The sequence below is a fragment of the Calidris pugnax genome, unplaced genomic scaffold (assembly GCF_001431845.1).
Source record: "Calidris pugnax isolate Ruff unplaced genomic scaffold, ASM143184v1 scaffold16, whole genome shotgun sequence".
NCBI lineage: Eukaryota > Metazoa > Chordata > Aves > Charadriiformes > Scolopacidae > Calidris > Calidris pugnax.
Genome location: NW_015090847.1, coordinates 307,065 through 320,322, shown reverse-complemented (window position 1 = coordinate 320,322; position 13,258 = coordinate 307,065). Strand labels below are relative to the sequence as shown.

Sequence of the window (13,258 nt, the reverse complement as noted above, 5' to 3'; positions counted from 1 at the left end):
CCCCGCTCCAGCCCCTCAATGTCTTTTTTTATGGGAAGGGGCCCAAAACTGGACACAGCCCTCGAGGTGAGGCCTCCCCAGTGCCCAGTCCAGGGGTACCATCACCTCCAAAGTCCTACTCCCCACGCTGTTCCTGACACAGGCCAGGATGCTGGTGGCCTTCTTGGCCACCTGGGCACACTGCTGGCTCCTGTTCAGCCCACAGGCCACCAACACCCCCAGGTCCTTTTCTGCCAGGCAGCTCTCCAGCCAATATATAAATATATATACACGCTACTATATATATTATATATACTATATATATATACACTACTATATATATATCTCTAAAGTATACTACTACTACTAAATTTAAAATATCCTCCATTTGCTCACACGTTCTCCAGCCAATATATAAATATATATACACACTACTATATATATTTTATATACTATATATACATACACTGCTCTCTCTCTCTCTATATATATATAAAGTATACTACTAGTATATTTAAAAGATCCTCCATTTGCTCACACACAAGTGGTGTGAGAGCCTCTGCTCAGCATCTCTTGGGCTTGTGGCACCTGCCCCAACCCCAGGGCTCTGCCACCCTCCAAGCTCTTCCCAAATTCCCAGTTTCCAACTGGCCAAATCTTACAGCAGGTCACTTGCCAAGCGGAATATCGCCTTGGGGTTAAAAGCTGGGAAAAGGCTCCAGGTCCCACTTCTCATTTGAGGATTTCTGACACGGCAAAGCTCAGCAGGAAGGTGTGCTTGCCTTGAGATGCCACCAAGGAACCGGGGGCTCACATCACAGACTACACGCCCGCATCTCGCTGCTCGAGTTACAGCAAGAAAGTCACTCCCTAACACCATTCTGCCAGGAAAAAAATGAAGAATTATTACCATTGGCTTGGTTTATAGGAGTTCCTTCTTTTCGTTTGCACAGCACCTTGTACCATGAGGTCCTAATCTCCCAGGCATACCTGAGCTCACACACAGAGGATCAGAACAAGTACCGGGCGTTTAACATTAACGCCGATTCCCACCCACACTTTATTTGATATCCACCTATGAGAGAATGAGAAGATGCACAGCAGGAGAGCAAGGGAAATGAAACAGCCTGTGTGACCAGTAATACACAAAATTGCTCATTTTGCAAAAATACCTGCAGAATCTTTTAAGGCCAGTCTCACTTCCTACTTCTTTTTCATTTTATGAAATGAAATTTCATTTTATGAAATGAAAAAGACCTTATATTTACCCTATGAGTGTTTGTGACACCGAGGGGTAAATAATCATAGGATCACAGATTGGTTAGAGTTGGAAGGGACCTTAAAGGTCATTGAGTTCCAACCCCCCTGCCCTGGGCAGGGACACCTCCCACCACACCAGGTTGCTCCAAGCCCCATCCAGCCTGGCCTTGAACCCCTCCAGGGATGGGGCAGCCACAGCTTCTCTAGTCCTTGTTTGGACCTTTCCAACCCAACCCATTCCATGATTCTGTGAAATCTTGCAGATTTAGGGTACGTAGCAAGAGCATGGGTTGCTCCAAGCCCCATCCAGCTTGAACCCCTCCAGGGATGGGGCAGCCACAGGTCCTTGTTTGGACCTTTCCAACCCAACCCATTCCATGATTCTGTGAAATCTTGCAGGTTTAGGGGACGCAGCAAGAGCACGGTGCTATAACCAGGCCCAGCCGTGTGGGAACAGGGAGAGCTTATCTATATGTGCTGCTCACACCAGACCCTTGTTGGGCAGCAACAAAACCCTAAATGATCTTTCTCAAGCCAACGCACCGAGCGGTGCCTTCACCTTGCTGTAACACATTACTGGCTTTACCCAACACCTAGGCAGAGTTATTCCTCGCTGAGTTGAGCCAGAAAACACGGGGTAGTTCCACAGTCAACAAGCGTTGTCCCAGATGGGTTCTCCTGTCTGTGACACTGAGCTGGCACCATCATCCTCATCTTGCAGGACGTTTGCTGTCCTGACCCCACTAATAACTGTGCATCACAGAATCACCAAATCTTCATGGTTGGAAGGGACCTTTGAGATCATCGAGTCCAACCATGAAAAAAACCAAAAACAAAACCAAAAAACCACTAACAGACACAACCCAACAATCTCGGGTGCTAGAAAAAAAACAAACAAAAAAACCCAAAAAACCACTAACAGACATAACCCAACAATCTCGGGCACTAGAGCATGCTCTGAAGTGCCACCTCTACACGGTTCTTCAATCCCTCCAGGGATGGTGACTCCACCACCTCCCTGGGCAGGCCCTTCCAGGGCCTGACCACCCTCTCAGCAAAGTCATTCTTCCTCACATCTCATCTAAACCTCCCCTGCCCCAACTTCAGACCATTTCCTCTGCTCCTGGCATGATTCCCTTGGGAGAAGAGGCCACCCCCCACCTCTCTACACCCTCCTCTCAGGGAGTTGTAGAGGGCAAGGAGGTCTCCCCTCAGCCTCCTCTTCTCCAAACTCAGCATGCCCAGAGCAATAGTTGTAGAGGGCAAGGAGGTCTCCCCTCAGCCTCCTCTTCTCCAAACTCAACATGCCCAGAGGATACTAAAGATTAGAGCAGTGCTGGTACCCAGGACTGAGCTGTGTCCCAAGGAGTCAGGAGGCAAAGGCACTCTGCAGACCGATGACAAGAGTGTGGACAGGACCTGCCCCTCAGCTGAAATTGAAATTTAGGAATATCTCCAGTAAAACATAGTAGCTAAAGGTATACCATTTCCTGAAACCCTTAAAAGACCAAAGCACTGGTTTTACCCTCTCAGTTTCCATCACCTTTTTGATGTCCCCTTTATTCCATGGAGGCTGCTACAGAGCTAGCAGCTAGGAATTGAAAACGTGGAAGGAATGCCTACGAGCAAATCAAGAGGACAACTCTTTAACTTCTTGAAGGTTTTGGAAACAAAACCCTGGAAGGAAGACTAAGCAATTGAATTCCACTTCATTAGAGGGAGAACCATTTCTAAAAGAAGAAATAATCACCAAGATGGAAATGCAACTGTTGAGCAACAGGTCTGGAAGGGGAGGGGGGGGGAAGATGAGGCTTTCTGCTGAAAGCCTTGCAGCAGCCTTTTCCTACACTTTATTGGCCTCTAGTGGAAAACAGAAGCTATGTCTTGTGAACACAAAATTTCACTCACAGAGCACGGAGGAAAATATACCACTCCCCACAGAGTTTGAACACACAGCTGGTGGAGGAACGCAAGGCGTGCGACTCAAAAGGACAACTATTCTGCATTAGCTACACACACAGTGTTGGTATGGCTATCACTCAGGGAAGACACTACCTTAAATATTCGTTCTTTCCTACATATATTCCCATTCAGGTGTGCCTCTGAACTGTTTGCCATAAAAGAAATCAAATTTCACCTGTAGAGGCACTAAGTTTGCTGATATTTGGGCTAGAAGCTCCAAGCGGTTGTATGCGACCCACTGAATTTTAACCCTTGTATCCCTCAGACCACAGCAGTTTGGCTATAAAGTAGAATCACAGAATCTTCTAGGTTGGAAGGGACCTTAAAGATCATCTTGTCCAACTGTCAACCTGACTGACAAAAATAGACACCCACACAACAAACAAAAAGCAACACCATCACTAAACCAGACCTCCCAGCACTACATCAACCCGTCTTTTGAACACCTCCAGGGATGGGGCCTCAACCACCTCCCTGGGCAGCCCATTCCAATGGCTGAGAACCCTTTCAGTGAAAAAATTTTTCCTAAAATAAGGAGTCCATTTACTATCTTCTGTAAACTCAGGCTCTCAAAGTGCAAACACACCTGTAGAGAGCAGGCAGTGATTGTGCCAGCAGTTCAGCCTAGCTATAAATTCAGGGACTTCAAACCCATGGCTGCAGTTTCCATGGATATAAACAAGATGACAACACTCCTCAATTAATTAAAAATAAAAAAAATAAAAAAAAAAATCAATAGAAAGCACCAACAGGAACACCATCCTTCAGGGCAGCACCGTCCTCAGCACCGAGCAGGCCAAGGGAATGTGTGGCTTCCATCCTCTGCAGAGGGTTGGCACTCAGGAGCCTCAGTACATAGGAAAAGGGGGAAGAGCAAGAAGCACTCTCAAACCTGGGAAAAAAAACATACTCAAAATATATTTTCAGTCTATTTTGGCTGGGTTTTGTGCTCCTGTGTTCACTTTGCCAGCCTCTATGCTAGCCTAGGGTGGAGGGGCATGCCACTAGAAGCTTCTTTGGAGGCTGAACTGCCAAAAAAAAGGCAAACACACGCAAAAAAAAACCCATGCCAAAGCAACACAGCATGCATTCATTCATTCAGAGTGAGATGATGTGAGCCACCTAACTAATCTGAAAAAAAAACCCAACAAAACAGTATTTTTGAAAGCCAAGTGCAATCTTCTGACTTATTTGTTCTGGTCGAATTGCTTGCGTTCCCTGTTTACCTCCAAGGAGGGAAGGGAAGAGACACCAACAGCCAAAAAACCAGCACACCAGTAATTTTGGCCAATTCAGAAGTGTTCACACCACCCACCCTGTGTGTGTGAGTGTGTGTGAATGGGAGAGGGAAATACAACCAGCAGCGGGGGGAACTCTAGGCAGTAACTACTGGTTTACCTTCTACTGGAGCTCCCTTGGCTCAGGGCTGCTCCAAGTGCCTTTTATTTTCCTGCAACATTTAGCCAAGTAACCCAAAGCAGCCTGATTTTTCATGCCATAAATGTAAAATCATCCAGCACAGGGCTTCAGGCCCACAAATCCTCAGGGCTGGCTGAACTCCCATCCGTAAATCCTACAGATTAGTTATATTATGCTTATTTCCTTCATGAGGAAAAAAAGAAAAAAGAAAACAAGATTAAATACGATCAGCCTGAGCTGGAAAGACAAGGTTATTGTGGCACAGGAAAGCTTGAGGGGCAGCAGGGAGAGCTTTCCACACCTTGTCCTTTGGCTTTCTTTGCCCAACATCATGAACTCCACTTCAGAGTCTTAATTCCTTAGGCTGCAAAATATTTGGCACCGGTTTGATAACTCCAGTTAAGCATGTGTATGGATTATACCCAGTTCTAAACAGAAAAAAATTAAAAATATCACACGATCCTTTACAAACAAGTTAAACTGCTTATCTGCAGAGGAATGAAGAGTCTTATTTTAGGAGTATCTGAATCCCATGAGAAAGCAGTTAGAGCTGTGCACCATCAGACCACATCCCAGCGTGACCAAGTTGCTTCTGACAGGAGAGGAGGATTCTTTTAACTCAAGATACTGAAAAAATGCAAGACTCGCCTGGTAAAACCAGCCCTCAACTGCCAAACGTGTGGAATAAATGTGACTTTTAATAACCACCTGGATAACCTGCCTCCTCCTGCTGTGCAGTGAAGAAAGCCAGCCAACTGGGATAGTTTTTAAGACCAGTACTTTGCTTTTTTAGCCACTAAGATAAAAAAATAAAAATTAAGTTGAAATCTTTTACAGGCAAGAGAAATTCAGCCTCGGGTTCTGTTGTGTCCCTATGGCTTATGCCCCTTTCCCTTTATCACTCCTTACAACTCCTGAAATGTTTTAGACCTTCCAGTGACGGGACAAACTGGGAACTGTACGGCTATAATCACTGGAGGAACTGGAAAAACACCACCCCATCCCCCCAAAAAAAACAAACAGTACAAAGATGGAAGAGAAAGAAGCTCCTTGCTTCCTGAAAGTTAATGGGGCTACAAAGATGATGAGGGAGCATCTCTCTTATGAGGAGAGGCTGAGGGACTTGGGTCTTTTTAGTCTGGAGAAGAGAAGGCTGAGGGGGGATCTGATCAATGCTTAGAAATACTTCAAGGGAGGGTGTCAAGAGGATGGGGCTGCTCTCTTTTCAGTGGTGCCCAGGGACAGGACAAGAGGAAATGGGCACAAACTTGAACATAGGAAGTTCCACCTAAACATGAGGAGGAACTTCTTTCCTGTGGGGGTGGCAGAGCCCTGGCAGAGGCTGCCCAGGGAGGTGGTGGAGTCTCCTTCTCTGGAGACATCCCAAACCCACCTGGACATGTCCCTGTGGGACCTGCTCTGGGTGAACCTGCTTTGGCAGGGGGTTGGACTAGATGATCTTCAGTGGTCCCTTCCAACCCCATATCATTCTGTGACTCTAATATTGGGTCACTGTATGGATTTTACGGGAACTGCCCTCCTTTTGTGGAGCTATGACTGAGTCTAATTGGCAGAGTGTTAGGGCTGGATTTTCCTCTGGTTCAGTTAATGGTAAATATTCCCTGGGATTGAGACAGGCCTTCAAGAACCACAAGAACTGCAGGTCAAAAGCCCACACCTCAGCAGGGCTCTCACAGCCAAAATACTTGAGCAGGGTTGATGGGAACAAATGTTATAAATGGAGCTTCCAGCAGAACCTTCCAGGAATGGAAAACCCCTCTCATTCCTTTCTCTGCAACATTTAAATACCTTAACACACTATCATTCACAGCACAGTACGCTGGTGTTTGGGAGAAGGTTTTTTTCCTCATCCTCTCACCTCCAAAAATTGGTTTGGTCCCAAAATTGCTTTAATTCTCATCCAGACTCCCAAGTTTTAAATGCTGGACAACCCCACAACACGTGGCTTCTAACAAAAACAGTGAGTTCAGATGAGTCAAAGATACTTTAAAAAAAAAACCAACCAACAACCAACCAACCACCACCACCACCAAAAAGAAACACAGCACCAACCACCCAGTGCTACACACAGGATACTTGAGCCCATTTGGATTTTACATCTTTCCTAGGGAGACCTGCTTCTACCACCCACAGTAAAGATTGTTGAGCAAATGAGCTCATTGCTGTGGAATTAATAATAGATCTATGCAGATTGATATTCCCAGGAGACAAAGGGAAAGGGAAGAATATTAAAAACTGATGCTCCTGGCAAATGAAAAACTAATGGACCATATTTTCCCGAAGGGATGGGAGGTGCTTTCATTTTATTTCACTCCGATGACTACGCGAGACCTGCTGTAATAGGTAACTCTCGGGGAGCACCATCTCCAGCTACATGGGAACACCTTGAACATTTTATGGAGAATGCAGAGGAGAGTGTAAGTCATCACATACCAAATCTGAAGAGCACCAAATGATCATGACACCGCTGGAGAACGGAGCTCCGTTTACACTTTACCTGAAAAACAAAGGAATTCTGCAACATTTCAACCTGGAGTTTCACACAATTATGACAAGAACAGCATGGATTCGAACCAAAACCAAAGCCATTGTCAACTAGGAACATTGGGTTTTTAAAGCTAATCTGTGTTGGCATCTGAGATTGAACAAGGCCAAGTTCCGGGTCCTGCCCTTGGGTCCCACCAACCCCCTGCAGCGCTCCAGGCTGGGGGCAGAGTGGCTGGAGCTGCCTGGCAGAAAAGGCCCTGGGGGTGTTGGTGGCCTGTGGGCTGAACAGGAGCCAGCAGTGTGCCCAGGTGGCCAAGAAGGCCACCAGCATCCTGGCCTGTGTCAGGAACAGCGTGGGGAGTAGGACTCAGGAGGCGATGGTCGCCCTGTATGGGACACTGGTGAGGCCCCACCTCGAGGGCTGTGTCCAGTTTTAGGCCCCTCACCACAAAAAAGACATCGAGGGGCTGGAGCGGGTCCAGAGAAGGGCAACGGAGCTGGTGAGGGGTCTGGAGAACAAGTCTGGTGAGGAGAGGCTGAGGGAGCTGGGGGTGTTCAGCCTGGAGAAAAGGAGGCTGAGGGGAGACCTTCTGGCTCTCTCCAACTCCCTGAAAGGAGGGTGTAACCAGGGGGGGGCGGTCTCTTCTCCCAAGTCCCAGGCCATGGGACAAGAGGAAACGGCCTCAAGTTGCATCAGGGGAGGTTCAGGTTGGATATTAGGAAAAATATTGACATGGAAAGGGTTATGAAGCCTTGGAATGGGCTGCCCAGGAAAGTGGTTGAGGCACCATCCCTGGAGGTGTTCAAAATACGGGTTGACATAGTACCTAGAGCCATGGTTTGGAGATGGTTTTTGTCAGAGTTGGGTTGATGGTTCAACTAGATGATCTGAAAGGTCCCCTCCAACCTAGGCAATTCTATTATGCTATTCTATGAAAAATATTTTTCTTTCAAACTCCCCTTAGGAGTTTCAACATCTCCAAGAGAACAGCTGAAAGATTGCACTGTTGGTGACATCCTTGAAGCCACTCAAGGTAACTCACATTATTTATAAATATTTACAAGTCAAACACACGCAATTACCTGCACTTCAAAACTGCATCAACTACTGGAAAATTAATTCCTAAGTGATTTAGAAATCCAAGAAATAAAAACTGATCTGCATTATTTAATATTTATTGATACAAAAGACAAGATAATTTGTTACAAACCACATATTTACAATTTACACTAGGGAACGATCTTTTAAGATCAAAGGAACAACAGGCCACAAGACCAGGGTGTGCTTCCAGTTGGGTGGTAGGTACAGTATTCTTTACAACTCCTTTGCATTAGATGGATCTTCAGTTTGCAGGCAAAGCCATGGGGAAGAGGTCTCCCAGCAACGTGCTTCTTGCTTCTGGTCTAAATTATAAAAAGAATAGAAAATAGTTCAAATTAACACAGTTTTTAGAAGGCCTCTCTGATTGTGCCATAATAGGAGGGGGTTACTAGACAGTTAAAGGCAAATCAATCAAAATAGTCGTATCGTTTCAATTATGCTCAAAAGAGCACATTAGCCTAATTTAATTTAGCTATCAGTGATCTCTAACAAACGTGTTCCTCCGTGCAAAGTTTGGAGTTGTCAAAGCCACACCTGGTTGTGACACTGACACTTGTCCTGCACGCGTTTCCTTACGCCATCTCGAATATAAACCGGTGTGTTTTGTGCAGGACCAAGAGGCCTCAGAAGTCAGTCCGTGTGAGTTTCATCCTATTTTAATAAAAATCTCATATTTTAACTCACTTTAGCTCACGTTTAGACAAACGGTCCACAATCTATGATTTGCAGTCCCAAAGGCCACACAAAGCTGGCGATAGGAGGGAAAAGCCCAAGAATTAAAACTGTTGCCAACTCAAGAGAGTAATGTCTGATTCAACTCACCACGTGGAGTGAGAGGTGAAGACTGTTACTCCAGAAGAAGAGTTCCATGGAAGAAGCCAACATAGAAAACAAAGACCGCTCTAAGACTTGCAAGTGAAGATAATCCACGACCTAAATATCCTATACTAAAATGTTTTGGGGGATAGATGAAGAAAATAGTTAGCTAATACCCCAAAACTGATCGTCGGACTTGTCATCAAACCCAGGTATGTGTCTTCCTTAGAGGGACACAACTCAAAGCAAAGACCAGAAGGGGACAGTTGTCACACAACTTGGAAGGCACGTTTCATCTGTTCCTATAGAGAAAGGGGAACTGGTGGCGGTTCCCCGGTGGCCAAGCACTCTGGCACACCCCACGCTCTTCCAGTTGGCCCACTGATGGACCACTGTGTGACACAGAACAAGCCCTCCACTTGAGGTGTAGGGCACCAGGCTCCTCCCAACGCCAGCATGGGCTAAATTTACAGAGGAGCAGCTTCTGGAGCACGGGAGCCTCCAGTTTTACGGAATGGCTAGGGTTGGAAGGGACCTCTGGAAGACATCTGGCCCAACCCTCCTGCTCAAGCAGCACTACTTAGAGCTGGTAGCCCTGGACTCAGCTAAGCTCTCTTTCCTCACACAGGAGCTTTTGTCTCCTGATCCTTTCTGTACCTCTTGACCTCTCCACGAGCACCCCAATGGACTTTGCAAATACAGCCTCCCACCCATGGGCAGTAAGAAGGGTAGAACAGAGATGGCAGGCTCTGAACTGTGTGGAGAGAACTGTTCCACATGGAAGGATATGTCAAATGAGCTTGGTCAGCTCTGTCTATAAGATAGATTTATGAAGGTGAGCTCTTCCAGCTTATTCAGTCCAGGGTCCTCCTTAGACACTGCAGAAACATTATGTCGTCGTTTCAGCCAAATTTACCAAAACCAGACTGACAGATGGCCCTTTCCCCCCCCGCCAAAAGAGAGGAGGGGAAGAGATAAGGAGATGTAGAAGTTTAGAATGAACTAAACTACTTCAATGAAGAAGTTTAATATTAGAATCAAAAAGAAGAAAATAATGAAATAGATATAATATATACCAAACCCTATCAAGCTCCCAGGATGACAGTCCCATCACCGACAGGCACTAGGGAAGTCCCAGACTGGACTCAGCGACGGATGGGAACTGGGTTCCAGCTCTGGAGTCAGGAACACACGGATGGGGATCAAAGGCAGATGAACAGAGTCCTCTTTGGGCGTCAGCCATAGAAGAAAGGGAGCTGACCCTTTGATCCCTCAGCTTTTACACTGAGCATGGGGCAGATGGGATGGAACACCCTGTTGGTCAGGTTTGGGTCACCTCTCCTGTCCCCTCCTCCCCACAGGGGGAACCCCTCTACGCTTTTCCATTTCTGACCCTCTAAGGGGGCAAATACCAAAATTGTCTGACCTTGGTTGTTCCAGCAATCAGTATAAGGGCCTCTGTGCTCACCACCCCTTGGCACGGAGCACAGACCTTGGTCTGATCGCTCTGAGAACGAGCAGTTTTCTCCACCGAGAAAATTTCAGGGAGTTAGAAGAGGCCTGGCTGAGATGTAAAATTACTGAACGGAAAGTTGGTTCGGTTTTCCTTCAAACCAGGAGGCATCAAAACCCAGGAAGATTATTTTCTGCTGGCATTTACCCGAAAAACCAGGCAGCAATGTGGTATGAGAGGGTGTATGCCTCCACACCCTCATCTGCAGCAACGGGCACGCGCTGCCACGGCTCTAGACCTCTGTGCCAAAACCAGCTGGTGCCAAACGGCATTCCCGCTGGCAAGAGAGGAATGAAGATGTCAGAGCAGGTGGAAGGCCTGGGTTTAAGCCTGCCAACACAAAATCAGGGCACGGCGTGGTGCCTGAGTGATGGCAGGACCACGGCAAGATTGTGCCAAGGTAAAGGAAGTCACCGGCACGCTGAATTAGTGCTACAAGAGGAGGGAAAACCACAACACTCTGGGATGAGTCTGGCCAGGGCAGAATGGCGTTGGGATGGATCCCTTCAGCGCTGAAGAGCCAGCCTCAACAGATGGACGAGGCTCCAGGGCAATCCCCTGGGCCTGAAGCGGTCTCGGTTCTGCTTCTGTAGCCTGGAAAATGGAAGATGATGATGATGATGATGATGATAACAAACGCCTCGCCAGCGACATCCTAAACCCACCTTCCGGGGATTAAAACCAGACAAAAGCCTTTGGAAGAATGGAGACCACAGGAAGCTTTGCATCGCTTCCCCGAGTGAGAAAATGAGGAGCTTTGTCAGGCCCCGTACACGGCTTGAAGGAGAGGTATCAAAGGAACCTTCAGGCATAAAACCACCTCTGAAATAATTCAAATACCTGGAACCGAGTTAGAAAAATGACAGGGTCCTTGCAAACAGCACCAAAGACAGAAAAAAAACCTTTAGTAAGGGAAACGCCTCCAAAAAAGGCAAGAAATTAAGTTTAGGCAGCAAGATAAAAAACGATGGAGCAGATTGAAACCTGAGAGAGCAGCTGAGCTGGAACAGCAGCAGGTGAATCCCACCGCCCGCTCCAAGGGGGAGGGGAAAAAAGGGAAAAAAAACAGATACTTCAAGGAAACAACTGCCAACTGCATAGCAGGACACCCTACATCACATTAGTGGTATGCACAGAATTTCATGAAGACAAGGAAATTTCAAACAACTTTTTTTTGTAAGACAAGGAAATTTCAAACAACTTTTTTTTTTTTTAAATACATAAGAAGACCTCTTCTTCCTAATTTCTGAAATAATTCAAGTTCCAGATAAGCACACCAAAAAAAAGCAAATTCTTTGCCCCTGCATGTGTCCAGTTAAGACAGGTTTTGTACTTCTTCAGCATCACAGTTCCATGGAAATGGGTGAGGAGGGGTGCAGGAGAAGGGGGACAGACACCTCATTTGCAACCCTCAGCATCTCACCAGAGATGAGCCCTGCAAGCTCAAAAAGTCCTTCAGAAGGAGCTACATTATTTTCAGGAAAAGGAATATCACTATTATCGTTCCACCCCCTCTTTTTTCCATCAAGAAACACAAGTACATCACGCAGCAGCAGCGCAGGATGCAACAGAAGCTACTTCATGACAAGGTAATGATTTCTGCGAACTCCAATGGGGTTAGCAACCGAACACAATGAAGTTATGCTGATTTCTCATAATTCACCCAAACCATTTGTTTGAAAGGTTAAATGGGATACTAAGATGGACTTGGTACGCCACAAAATAAAGGGGCAAATAAACATTTTAGAGTTACTTTTTCTTTAAAACACTTTTCACTAGCAAAAAAGCTGTTCCAGCCTAGGAGCTGTGTTCCAATTTATTCCTGTGCTTTACCAATGAATTACCTTAAGAGTGCACAGTAAAGCTTAGTGCCTCAACTTCCACTAGCATGAAGAAAATCAGCCACAATAAAAGTCAGAGGACATTTGCTGGATGCAAAAAGGCCTCTGCAATTGCCAATTAATTGTCCTTCACGGGCCAATACTGGGAGTCTCATACTTTCCCCCTAACGTTGATCCCTCCCTCCAGCACTTTTTCTTAACTGGCTACTTAATCATTCTTCCTTCCTAGGCTTAACTGTAAATTTGTGATATTTTGTGGATGTTATTTACCTGGACTTTTGTAAGGCCTTTGACACCACAGTATGCTCCTGCAGAAACTGGCTGCCCATGGCTCGGATGGGAGGACTCTTCACTGGGTAAAAATCTGGCTGGAGGCCGGGCCCAGAGAGTGGTGGGGAATGGAGTCAAATCCAGTTGGTGGCTGGTCACGAGTGGTGTCCCACAGGGCTGGGTACTGGGACTGGTCCTTTCTAATATCTATATCCATGAGCTGGCCAAGGGGATCGAGTGCACCCTCAGTAAATTTGCAGATGACGCCAAGTTGGGTGGGAGTGTGGACCTGTTGGAAGGTAGAAAGGCTCTACAGAGGGACCTGGACAGGCTGGATGGATGGGCCAAGGCCAACGGGATGAGGTTCAACAAAGCCAAGTGCCAGGTCCTGCCCTTGGGTCCCACCAACCCCCTGCAGCGCTCCAGGCTGGGGGCAGAGTGGCTGGAGCTGCCTGGCAGAAAAGGACCTGGGGGTGTTGGTGGCCTGTGGGCTGAACAGGAGCCAGCAGTGTGCCCAGGTGGCCAAGAAGGCCACCAGCATCCTGGCCTGTATCAGGAACAGCGTGGGGAGTAGGACTCAGGAGGTGA

General features: G+C 46.7%; 1 protein-coding gene across 3 annotated transcripts in view; it reads right to left on the bottom strand.

Annotated features, from left to right (window-relative positions):
• Nucleotides 1-8,288: 8,288 nt before the first annotated feature.
• CENPC (centromere protein C) overlaps nucleotides 8,289-13,258 on the bottom strand; it is a 40,646-nt gene continuing 35,676 nt past the window's right edge. For all 3 annotated transcript variants that reach the window (XM_014943124.1, XM_014943127.1, XM_014943125.1), the window contains one exon: nucleotides 8,289-8,532. The gene's annotated coding sequence lies outside the window, so the exon portion shown is untranslated. The remainder of the gene's footprint in view (nucleotides 8,533-13,258) is intronic.